At 39.8% G+C, this 13,105-nt stretch overlaps 1 long non-coding RNA gene across 1 annotated transcript in view; it reads left to right on the top strand.

Annotated features, from left to right (window-relative positions):
* LOC116150021 (uncharacterized) overlaps positions 1–13,105 on the top strand; it is a 91,480-nt gene that overhangs the window by 22,662 nt on the left and 55,713 nt on the right. Inside the window, exon 2 of the long non-coding RNA XR_010378567.1 lies at positions 5,913–6,085. This is a non-coding gene — a long non-coding RNA (uncharacterized LOC116150021). The remainder of the gene's footprint in view (positions 1–5,912; positions 6,086–13,105) is intronic.

Here is a 13,105-nt window from a genome sequence, read left to right as displayed (position 1 = left end):
TTTTTTTTTGAGTTGAACAAAATTAGTTTTGTTTTGTTAAAGCTATTGTTAAATTATTTGCTTTTAGCATAGCACCTAAATTATGTCAAATGATTGTTGAAGCTGTGTTCATGGAACAGATTTAAAGTTATATAGACCATTATATTTCAGTGATACACATGGCTTAATAGAGGAGTGTTGAAATTCCAAAAGAAAATCAGTCAATCAATCAATCAACCCTTGGGGAACTGAATTCTATCCAAGGCAAAGTATGCTATTACACTCATTCACTAATCACTAGTAAAAAATTACAGAAGATTTCAAAATACTGAATCTGATCATTTTATTATTTTTCTGTTATTTCTGACTTTTTAAAATTGAAGTATAGCAGTTACAATGTGTCAGTTTCTGGTGTACAGCACAATGTTTTAGTTACGCATATACATACATATATTTGTTTTCATATTCTTCTTTGTTAAATGTTATTACAAGGTATTGAATATAGTTCCCTGTGCTATACAGAATTTTTTACATCTATTTTTACATATAGTGGCTAACATTTGCAAATCTCAAACTCCCAAATATATCCCTTCCCACCCCTTTTCCCCCAGTAACCATAGGTCTTTTTTTACTCTTTCTGTTTTGTAGATGAGTTCATTAGTGTACTCTTTTTTTCTTTTTATAGATTCCACATATGAGTGATATTCATAAGGCATTTTTCTTTCTCTTTCTGGGTTACTTTAATAGTCTCCAGGTACATCCATGTTGCAACAAATGGCATTTTATTTTTATGGCTGAGTAGTATTCCATTGTAAAAATGTACCACAATTTCTTCATCTAGTCATCTGTTGATGGATTATTAGGTTGTTTCTATGTCTTGGCTATTGTAAATAGTGCTGCTGTGAACATTGGAGTGCACGTATATTTTTGACTTAGAGTTCTCTCTGGATATATGTCTAGGAGTGGGATTGCTGGAGCATATGCTAAGTCTATTTTTAGTTTTTTGAGGACTCTCCATACTGTTTTCCATAATGGCTGCATCAAAATACATTCCCACCAGCAGCATAGCACGGTTCCCTTTTCTCCTCTCTAGGATTTGTTGCTCATGGACTTTTTGATGAAGGCCATCCTGACTGGTGTGAGGTATAGTTTTGATGTGCATTTCTCCGATAATTAGTGATACTGAGCATTTTTTCATGTGCCTGTTGGCCAGTTACATGTCTTCAGTGGAGAATTGCTTGTTTAGGTTTTCTGCCCATTTTTGGATTGGGTTATAATTCTGTGTCCAACTACATTATCAAGTAAGAAATGGAATGGCTCAGAAATGTTGCCTTCAACGAACTCTTTTCAGGAAGTTACTTTAAGAGAGAACATATTTAACAAACCAATAAAATAAGCCACAAAATAGGAAGATGTAAGATTCAGGAAAAACTTATAATCCCAGAGAGTAGTGAAGAGAGAAGTTCCAAAAGGAAGAACACCAGCAGCAAGGTCTCAAGGGGGAAAAAAGGATCTTAATAGAGTAGATTAATGTGATGGAAAATGGGGGGAGAAAATCAAGACTATAATAATGTAAAAGTGTGCAATGAAGGGAAGGAAATTTAAAAACTCTAGGGAAAAGAAAAAACTGGATAAAAAAGGAAGTGTAACCACTGTAGAAGCCAGCAGTGAAGCAGAAGCCATATCTTTCACCCTCTGAAGCTCGGTGCAGGATGCTAGGCAGGTGGGCCACTCGCCTAGACTGTCACTGATGTGCTAGCTGACTTGGTGGGCGTAGGGCAGCAACGGGGCCCATAGCTCCTCCAGTCTTCAGAGGATCTCCTCCTGGAGCTCTTTTGAATCCCGGGCCCAGTGCATGTGCAGTCAGCTTCTCCTGCGTGACGTCCCATGATGTCAGCATTGGAAGTGGTAACAGAAGCATGGGTTCTGCTTCACCCTCACCTCTCCGTGTTCTGGTGCACAGGCAGCTTTCTCCTCTGGCTGTCTAGAGTGACTTAGGCTTCGCACTGACACAGAGGCCGTGGCTACTCCACCAGCTCCCACAGTTGCGCAGGATCTGTCTCCTCGTGGTTCTGCTTTTCTCATTGAATCACACCCTAAAGTCATGTCAGAAAGGACGTGGGAACAGTATGGGGTTCTTATGCCAAAGGCCATTCAGTTTTCTTGGCAGGAACACATATATACTTTTTGTATCAAAATTCATGAAATTTATTCCAAAGAGTTTCTAAGATGCTCCCTTAAAGACTACTCATTAAACCTATCATTTTTGTTTGTTTTCTTCTTAAAGTATGTATATTCATTGTGGAAAACTTGGCAGAGCCAGGTAATTATCCAGATACCAATAACATTTTGGTGAGCACCCTTCAAGCCTTTCTTCAATGTATGTTGTCTATAATGTATATATACACATAAGCACACTTTATTTTTTTACAAAAATGGAATCACATTTAAATTGTTTTGTAAAAGACTCCTCCAAAGAGCAAGCACATCAAGAATATTTATGTCTAGATAATTAAATAGCCCTAATTCAAGAACATACTTTTTAATTACTTCACAGTGTTCTTTTACTTAGGTGTACCATAACTTATTTAACCCCATTTCTTATTGTTGCTCTCAGACAAATTTCAGTTTTTCTTAATTAATTAAAAAAAAACCCCAACTCTGAGAAGAACATTTTTTAATTAATCCTTTCAACCAGTTTTGTTGAGTAGCTTCTCTGTTCCTGGCAGGTCATAGTGTCGTCTCTGTGCAAATTCTAAATTCTAAACATAGCTAAACTTTTGTGTGGTTAAGTTTTCCATGTGTGTTGTGACAAGGAAAGCATAAACAAGGAGGTTGCATCAATTTAAAATCTACCTAGATTGAATTGTATAAAATGAATAGGATTTTGTAAACCTTTCTAGAAGTCTCTTTGGAATGCAGCATTATCAGCCATCTTTGGGAGTCCCTCTTACATTTGCCTTCGTCTAGAATATGCCTGGATTTACCAATCCATCTTATGAAGTAAAACTTCAAGTCCAACTTCTGTTCTCATCAGAGTGCCCCCCAAATTGCCTCTAGACCCTCTGCGGCCCACTGTACACGGAAACAAAGCAGAACTTCAGACCCTCCTCCAGACCTGCTGGATCCGCATCTGCATTTCACTGATTCTCATGCACACAACACAGAGCTTGAGAAGCGCTGATTTAGCCCCTGACACAGCCCACGCTGGACCTTGAACAACAGCGGTGAGGAGGCCAGGCCAGCAGTAACAGCTGTGTCAGGGACAGGGTCTGTACCAAGGTCCTGTGCCCCACTCCTGCTCTTTGACTTTACCCGAGCCCTGCCTACACAGGAAGGCGGCCACTAAAATAGGTGCGTGCAGGAGACAGGAGGACACAGGGACCCCTGCAGGCTGCTCAGCAGGGTGAGGAAGGGTGGCACAGGAAAGGAAGGAAGGCAGTTCCTGGACGCCAAAACCACAGCGTGTCTAGGTGCTGCTTCCCCCCCATTTAGTCCATAGCTCTGCCACTGAGACGACTCTTTGCTGACCTCTTTCCCTTTTGCATTTTGCCCCGTATCAAAATGTCACCTTCTAAACCTTTTCTCCATGAAAATTAGAAATGTTACATTGTCAGGGACTGAATGTGCCTGGTTTCTGACAGTTTTTGGCAGTTCCCGGCTTTTATGGTGTAGTCCTGGTGGAACCTGAGTCATCTAAAGATGGTGACAGTGCCAAGGAGCTGAAAAGGAGCTGCACACAAGCCAGACTGCAGGAGCTGGGGCCAGCCACTGCCAGGCACCCTGGGCCACTGGCCCTCCTGGGGACAGGAGAGCCACGCTGGTCCTAACAGGGTTGATACAAATTGCTCCAAGCCTTGCGGTGCTGATGAATTCTTCCTGTAGCAGATGTGCTTAGAGACAGCCCAGAGTATGGAGTGTCTTCCCCCATAGTTGTTTCTCAGAGATCCAAGGGGCGACACCTGACTTCCACGTGTGCCAGAATTCTTTTCTCCCTTTTCTTTTTAAAGCTGAGAAACCACATTTTCTTGGATATAGACCTTACTTTTGTTTCAAGGAAAAAAGTGGTTTTTGTGCCTATTCATATACATTAAACAACTACCTGTGTGTGTGAGTGAGCGTGTACGCACACTCACCTTTTCTCTAAAATTCTTACTCATAGTCTGGAGGACAATGACTGATTTTTTTCCACCTCACATAACTGCTATGAATTTCTCCACTCAAGGATGGGCCTGTTTGTACACACTGGGCACCGCTGGTGGAGCGTTAATGTGAACAGCCCCAGAAGCTCCGTGGGCCAGGGCGCTGTGTGTTCTCCTCAGGGAGCAGGGATGCTGGGGCCAGAGCCAGGTTGGGCTGACCACACTCGGCCTGCCCCGGGTTTGAGATGTTTGCCAGGGCAGCAAGGAGCACCATTATGATGGGCTGGGAGGGATGGAGCTACCAAATTCCAGCTCAATTTAGATCCTTCCCTCTGCTGGGCTCTGGGGCGTGCCCAGTGCAGATTGCTAAACTCCAGAGTTGGGGGAAATTTCAGAGGAGGTTGGAGGCCACGTCCCTTAGTGCCTGCAAATTTCCTCGGGAGCCCACAGTCCCTGGGCACAGGCTGCCGAGATGCCGGGCCCCTGGATGGTGACCTCTGCCCCACCTCTTCTGCTTATGGAGCTCAGAGCTGGCCGCCGCCCTCGGGTAGGAGCACATGGGGTTGGGGGCACAGGAGGTGATCCCTAGCCAGACCCTGGCCAGGAGGTTTGATCGTCTGTCTCTTGATCTCGGTGTCCCATGGGACAGTTACTTTCTCCACCCAGGAGGTTGCTGAAAGGTCTCTGCCCATAACTGCTTTCTAAAGACGGTTGTTACACTTTTAGTCCATGTTGCCTCTGCATTTTTCTCAACTTCTTCCTCCCGAATAATGTGCCTTTTTCTTTGGAAGACTTTTTCCCCCCCTAAACGAGATATCCCGACTTTGGCATTGGCAAGGTGCGGCCGAGGTGACTGAAGCATGGGTTCAGGTACAGACTTTGTAGGAAGGTAACTCGCGAGACACCCAAGTAATAGAAAGCCCCTGCACCCCCCCTGGCCCCCCACCTGCGCAAAGGCTTTTGCTCTTGAGCCCTGACCCCTAGCTCTGGCAGAGAAAGTGCTGTTTTAGCAGTTCTTATGCTCCGTGCCTGGTAAAGTCACCAAGGATAGTTGAATTTCAGATGGTATACTTTAATCAGTGGTGTTGGTTAAATGGTGTTTTCTTGAGTAGATGCCAAAGCATGAAGATTTGAATAAGAAACAGGCAAAATGTGTGTGCGCGTTTAAGCCAAGAAAAAAAAAGTCACACTGGGATGAGATCTTCTGTAAAGGAGTTTAGAGGCTTAATATTTGGCAGTAACTTCTGCGTGTCCCAGGGTAAGCTGTCCTGTGCTGTTTGTAGTTTATAAAACGGAAATTATAACACAGGCCATCCTCTAGTGGTGCGTGAATTACTACATTAAAATTGATTTTGAGAACGTACAGCATGATAAATACAACTAACACAGCTGTATGTCATATATAAAAGTTAAGAGTAAATCCTTAGAGTTTTGATCATAAGGAAAAACTACTTTTTCTATTTCTTTGATTTTGTATCTAAATGAGATTATGGATATTCGTTAAACTTAGGATAATCATGATATTATGTAAGTCATATCCTTCTCTGTACACTTTAAACTTACATGGTGCTGTATGTCAATTACATCAATAAAGCTGGATAAAAATTGATTATGGGTGTTACTGTCATAATAGCGTGTCAGTGCCGTTGCTAAGTGGAGCAGTGGGGCAACAGTAATTGGAATGGTTGCAGTTGGCACAGTACAGGGAGACTGTCCCACTATCTATGAAAGCTGAGGATCTTGAAAGAACAGAGATGTGTGGCTAAGAAACTTTGTTTTCCCCTCCTTTAGGCCCAAGTTTCTGGTGACAGCCCCAGGGATCGTCAGGCCTGGAAGAAATGTGACTATCGGGGTGGAGCTTCTGGAACACAGCCCCTCACAGGTCACTGTGAAGGTGGAGCTGGTCAAGATGTCAGCCAGCCTCACCATCTCTGTGCTGGAAGCAGAAGGAGTCTTTGAAAAAGGTAAGATAAACAGCAGTCTGGCCCTTCTGCAGTAGTAACTGGAGTATGTTGATAAAGCTGTGTGCTAGGAGAGTTAATGGAGAAGCCCTGCATTTTCAGTAGCTTACATGATACACTTTTTTTTTCATATGAGAAGGGCTTTATTTATCTACCTCAGAATTCTTAAAAGAGAAAGTTGGTAAACAGTAACATCTTGATTAATTGCGCTCTTCATTTTTTCTAGTTTATTTTTCTTTTCCTGCATTTTTAAGAGATGGCACCTTAGAACCAAAAAACTTACTTCCTTAACTAAAAAAAAATCCTACACACGGTAAACATCAACCACTTAAGTTACTTTGAAAGAACTTTGGACAAGCAAACAGAACCCACTTACTTCCCACTTCATAATACACTTCTAATCCTCACGCATGTGAGTCCAAAATGGTGTTCCTGAGATGCTCTTCCAGGTGGAGATGCTGAGACCCAGGTTTCTTCCATTTTGTGGCTCCATCATCATTAATACATGGTTTCCATGTCTGCAGTGGAAGAGCATGGGATTTCTCCCCTGGGAGTTTTTAATAGGGCAGGCCTGGATGTGGTCATATCACTCCTTTTCTGATGGCCACATTTAGCTGCACAGGAGGCTGGGAACATGGACCAGTGTGTGCCCAGAAGAGGAGATGGGTGTCGTTATCAGTCTGACACAAAACCATATTTATGTGTGGTTTATACAAACCATGTATAACCATATTTCTTTATTGAGTGCAGAGGATTTTACTAAGTAGTCCTGTGGGAAGGAAAAGATGAGCTGTAGTTAAAAATCTAGTTTTATGGAATTTATTTTTAGTTTTTTAAGTAGCAGGAAAAAGGACAGATAACGTAAAAGTGGGAACCATTTGTAAAAGAACCCACATCTCCTGTTTTAAGTTTTTTTCTAACCAGGCCCAGGATTAAATTGGGTCAAGGAATGCCTTCTTTTTCAATACTAAGGGAAAACTAATTTGAGGAGGGGACGATAAACAGTTAAATATGTAAACATTTTCTTGTAATTAGTCATTATAGTAGCTATAATTTTTATCTTAAAATGACAAGTTTCACTTTTCCTCTAGCTTGTGACATCTTTTCTTTTCATCAGGATTGATGTTCTCAAGATACGTGTGTTACGTATCTTATCATTATCATAAGATTCATTATCATACTGTGTATAATGTAAAATGCCATAATTTAAAGCGTATATTCTGATCTAAAATTTAAAATATGATACCCTTGTAGTTACTGTTTATCAACAGGAAAACGGTTGGAGCCAGGTTTTTAAATGTCTGTTTGCTGCAGGTTCTGATTTTTCTGAGAGTTCTTTTCCATGAGATGAGCGTGAACAGTTGGCTTATGACCAACAGGATCATGGTAGGCATCAGGAATGGGTTTAGGTGTATGGTTTTCGTGAAAGTTTAAAGCATAGCAATGTGGTTATTCCTCTAACTGCTTTACTTAGGTCAAGAAAGGAAAGCCTGTACTTGTATCATTTCTGTTGAAATGCTCATGGAGTCATAATTTCAGACATTTGAGCAATTAATGCTTCCTGTAGATTTAGGATGCAAACTGTTACATATCAGTATGCTCAAAAGAAGTTGCCCTCCAGAGATTACTCCCCAGTGATCAGCACAGCCGAAAGCGCACAGGTGCATCGCTCTTGAGTAGTCTCCCAACCCTGTTATATTTTATAGACCTAATTGTTGCTAAGATATTATAGAAGGACTTAAATGTTGATCAAAAGAGAAGTGTAGAATGGTTTTGGTAGTGAAAAGAAAAAAAATCTGTGAAGGCAGAAATCATTGGATCCAGCAAAAATGAGATGGGTTAGAGGATGATCTTTTCTTCTTGGGACACACATGGGTGACACTGGCATATAGTCCATGCTCCCTTGCTTATACCTGGAGTTATGAAACATTTTCAGTTCCTTTGCTATAATTCTGTCTTTTTCTCTGTTTATGCCCCAAATCAAGTGAGTGATGCTTTAACTGCTGTTTGTTTGTTTAAAAAGTGAGTCACAAACTTCACGTCCTTTTCTTTGGCTACTCTTGACAACTAATACTATGGTGGACAACTACTGAGTTAAAAGGCAGATAGACGGCTGAAAACAAGGAAGGTCAGTCAGTGAGATGGGAAAGAGTGGATGGCAAAGTCCAGGAAAAGGAGATCTCCAGCATCAGACTCTGAATGTCAGGTATCAGAAAAACAAACATCCATCAACCAATCAACCCTTCTCCGCATGCAGAGTGGATTTAGGGTAAAGTTTAAATTCATCTGCCTTTAAGCTTGAACTCCAATATTTTTATATATGTTATTGAACACTGGGACTTACCTGATTCTCTTTTGCCTCTGCACCCTCTCGCTGCTTCGTGCCTTTTGCTAGGAATGCCTGCCTTTCTCAGAGCCTGTATATCTTGATGGTATTCCTGTGTGTGACTAGACCTAAAACTTCAGATTTTGGTTTTTACTCTGATGTTGTCTTGAGACCTCTCCAGATATAAATTTTGCCACTAAAAAGCCATGTGACCTTGGGTAAATCCCTTGGTTTCTTTGTTACCTCCCCCAAAAGTACAAAATATAGAATCAGGGAGTTTTATTAATTTTCTTTCTTGGAAGTTTTGACTTCTAAGACAATATGTATGTCCATAGTGGGTTGCCTTCTCCCCACACCTCACCCCAAATTATCAACCATTTAATTTATTATTTAGGCTTCCCTTCTAATTTTGCCTTTTAACTAACTAGTTTATCTTTTCATGTTTCATTGGTGATACGCTGTTTCATTCAGGAAGATAATTCAGCTTTTCAATAAATGTGTTTAAGACTTCCAGTTAAAGAAGTGGCATTTTGCTGGCATTTGACTCTGCTCTCTGCCACAGTATATGAAAATGAGAGTGAGTGTGAGTTTACAGTGTTTATGTTCAGACCCCCAGCTGCCTTCCCTCACCTCACTTTCAGGATGCTGGCCAGAGTTGAAGTGTCTCCTCTGAGGACTCTGACCAGCTCAAGGGAAAGGACCTAAAGATTCTGACACTGTTTGCCGGAGGGGATGTCCAAAGAGAGTGTCCCAGTCTGATCACCTGACAGTGGACTCTAGTCAGAAAGCCCTACTTGTGAGTCTAGAATCCTCTTCAGCTTATTTGTGTCCTATTTTTTTCTCTCATAATTAAAAAAAATTGTTACAGCCTTATTAAAGCATAATTGACATATAATACACTGCACGTATTTAAAGTGAAAAACTTGAGTTTTGATGTATGTATGCTGCAGTGAAACTCACCATAATCACGTTCATGAACACAGCCATCTCCCTAAAAATTTCCTTGTGCCTTTCTGTAATCCTCTTCCCTCCCTTCTCTCCCATCTCCTTCCCTCAAGCAACCACTAATCTGCTTCCTGTCATTATAAAGTAATTTGAACTTCCTAGAGTTTTAGGTACATAGAATCATAAGTTATGAGTTCTCTTTTTGTCCAGCTTTCATTCAGCATAATTATTTGAAGTTTATGCTGCATAAATTTAATAGATCAATTCTTGTTATTGCTTATCAGTGTATCATTGCATGAATATACCACAGTCTGTTTATCCATTTGCCCATTGATGGACATCTTGGTGTCCAATAGCATATAGTGTCTGCTCAGATATTTTGTTCAATTTTCATTAGGCTGTTGATTATTAAATTGTAGTTTCTTTATATACTCTACATAAAAAGTACTTTGGGAAGCGTTTGTGTTGGGGGTGAGGGGAAAGAATGATATATATATATATATATATATATATATATATATATATATATATATCTCAAATGTTTCAACAAAAACTTAAAGCAAGTAGGAGCACTGCAAGTAATATTGTAAAAATAGGTACTAAAATGAGAGGCCCCTGTTTCTCATTGCCTCTGAATGGAAAGTGTGGTAAGGGGACTAAAAAGACTGCTATTTTTTTTAAAGCCTTATGGATTTGTATCTGCAAACTGTTTACTTTTATAAGTTTGACTAAACTAAAAATGAATGCATATATGGAGTAAGTTTGTGTATATGCATAAGCCAGATACATCCCCTGTCATTCAGTTCTTGTGTCTGTGTGCAGTCTTGTCTGTGTACAACTTAGATGCAGTATTCAGTAGTACTTTGGATAAAAGAATCCATTTTTACAAAAGCAAAAGTGAGCAATGTGGACTTGATTAAAAACTTGTTTACGGAAGACAGTCCTCTTAAGTCCACTCATGGTCCTCAATTTCTCCCACACGTCTTCCTCCACTCTGCAAGTTCAAATTTTTCACTTCTTTATTACATAGAACAGTTGGTTGCCATCTTTGGTTTCTTGAGTTTCCCCTGGGATGTCCTTTGCTATCACACCACCACCACCACTACTCCACACACACACCCCAAGCAGCTCATAAGAATATATGAAGATTTTTTTTCTCCAAAGAATTGCATATAGCCCTGTCCCTCATAGGAGTCTGGTATGTGATTTCTCCATTTCTTCATCTAGATCAGTATATACTCTTAGTGTTAGATCAATCCCATCAAGTGTTGACTTGTGAAAGACTCTTTAATACAATATGTTAAGGAGTATCCTTTTGTAGGTGTGTCTTGAGAATTTACTATATTTTAAAATTTCACCCCCTTCAGTAATTTCCTGTCTTCCCTTTGAAGAACTTAATATTTGACAGAACTTCTTCCTCGTGCTCTTCCTTTGAAAGAAGAATCTCAGAGGGAGATAGCAGTCATCTCTTAAGAGATGTTGGAATTCAGAAGAGAAGAACAAAAAACATGGTTCTTTTGTCAAGGTGCCATGAAAAATAGACCAGCTCTAAAACACACTAGTTATTTTGACTAGATAAAGAGATTTAGAAATACTGAGTAAAATGAACCTTGTGTAATTACTTTCTATCTGCCAGGTACTGTTAGCAGGCAGTTTACAAATATTATCCTATTTATATTAGTGCGTTCTGTGGAATTTAGGGGAGGGAGATTCTCTACCGGAAAAGATGGAAAGAGTTATTAATGGTTTTAAAGAGGAATCCTAGAATACAGTGACTTACCTAACTTTTCTACCAATTTAAAATGTAGCAACACTGCTTGTATAAATTTTTGGAAAATACAGAACAGTGTAAAAATGAAACAGAATCACTACCTCTGAGAAATAGCTTTAACATTTTGATTTATTTTTGATCTTTAAAAAATTTGTATACCTGTTAACATGCTTGAGATAATGTAGGTATAACTATGATTTTAAAAAGCTTTATATCATTTTCTCAAGTCATGAAATTTTTTTTCATTAGCATCATTTTAGTGGGTGTGATATTTCATCCCACGGCTCTTCCCTTGTTACTGGATGTTTGGGTTTTGAGGTTTTCTCTTGTTAAATAATCCTCCAGTGAACGTCTTTTTTTGTAGATGTTTATCTTCGTTTGTGATTGTTTTCTTTGTAATTACTGAGTTTAAAGGACTTTGGTAGTTTGTCGTCTTTTGATTAAATTTTTCTGCCAGCCTCTTTGTGAGGCTGGTTAGGTATTTGGGATTCTTTGTCTTTTTCTGCTGTCTGTACATTTCATGCCACTCAGCTTCTAGCTCTCTGATTTACTTTCTCAAATTCTCATAGCCTTTTTAAAAATTCACAATTTGTTGTTGTTTACATGTTTGACACTTCCAAGAGATGTTCAGTTTGAGAGCAGGGACTGTTAATTACTCGCCTCTGGCACAGTACTTTTCACCTGTGATATTCCTAATGACTCTTGAATGAGCATCTTGTGTCCAGTCTTAAGCCTGAATCCACTGACATTGGACTCCGGTAAAATGCTTGTTTTGTCTCTCTTTAGAAACTGTAATATGCTTGTGGTGACTGTTTATCACAGGGCCCTGTTTCTTTTCTTTGTCCTTTTTTTTTTGAGGGTCAAGGGAGGATTTTTTTTCCTTCTGGTTCTACGGCCCTGTTTCTTTTAACTTAAGCTGAATAATATGTTAGCTGAACCACACAACTGAAGATGAGAAATACTTTGTTACAACCATGCTATATAACTAACTCTTTTTGAGATAGTTCCACTATGCCTGCTTTTAACGGGTAAGATAGACTTTACTAAGTGGAGTAGGATACTAAGAAGCAGCCCAAGGAAGTGGATGTTACTTTTATTTCAAAATGCTGATGATATAGATGAATAGATAAATAGAAAAAGTCTTTCTAAAATACTTGTTACAGGTTAATAAATCTTTTCTTTTTCCAGAGGAGAAAACTCTCCAAAAGTTTGACCTTAAGCATTTAAGTGCAAATATATGTTGAGTTAATCCAGAAAAGAGGTTCTGTGTTTGTAGATGAAGTAGAATTTTAAAGTTTTAGGAAGGTGTCCTAGCAGGCTTTTCCTGTGACATTATATGTGAACTTTTTTTTTTTAATCCTCAGACTTTGGAAAATTTAAGATTTTGCATATAAAAGTTCCTTCAAAAGTTATTTATGTGATCGCTGTGCTAGGCAGTAACAACTGTGGCCTGCCAAGAAGAGAGGCTGTTATGCAGGACTTTCAGTCCAGCTCACTTGGTGTGTCCAGTGTTCCTCCTTGGTTTCCTTCTTTGTGCGGTGATTCATCGGGTGCTGTATGCTTCCAAGGAGCCAGTGTTAAGTGTATGCCCATACGCACATGTCCCCTTCCTGGTCTTTGATCTCTTGCTGTAATGAGTGGGGATATATCGTTTCCAGCTATTCTTAGACAAGGAAGAAGGGCATTTTGCAGTCAGCTGTCAAACCTTCAAATCTCCATAGTTTTGCTACCATCCTGTCCTGTTCTTAGAACTCTTGATAGTGATCTCTCTTTCTGTCACTGTTACTTTTGAAGTTTTTTTTTTTTTTTTTTTCAAGTTGTACTGAGCTCAGCTTGTATTCCACAGACAGCCGAGGTGGAGAGCCAGACTGTCAGTTCTGAGTTGCATCATAATCTTGGACTTGTCCCTACCATGTCCTTTCTTGATGTCTGTCTGAAGATTCCAGCTGAATGTTTCCCCTAGCTGAGGCTGTGTGGGTGA

Source organism: Camelus dromedarius, chromosome 31, assembly GCF_036321535.1.
Source record: "Camelus dromedarius isolate mCamDro1 chromosome 31, mCamDro1.pat, whole genome shotgun sequence".
Lineage (NCBI taxonomy): Eukaryota > Metazoa > Chordata > Mammalia > Artiodactyla > Camelidae > Camelus > Camelus dromedarius.
This window is presented reverse-complemented; position numbering and strand designations above follow the sequence as displayed.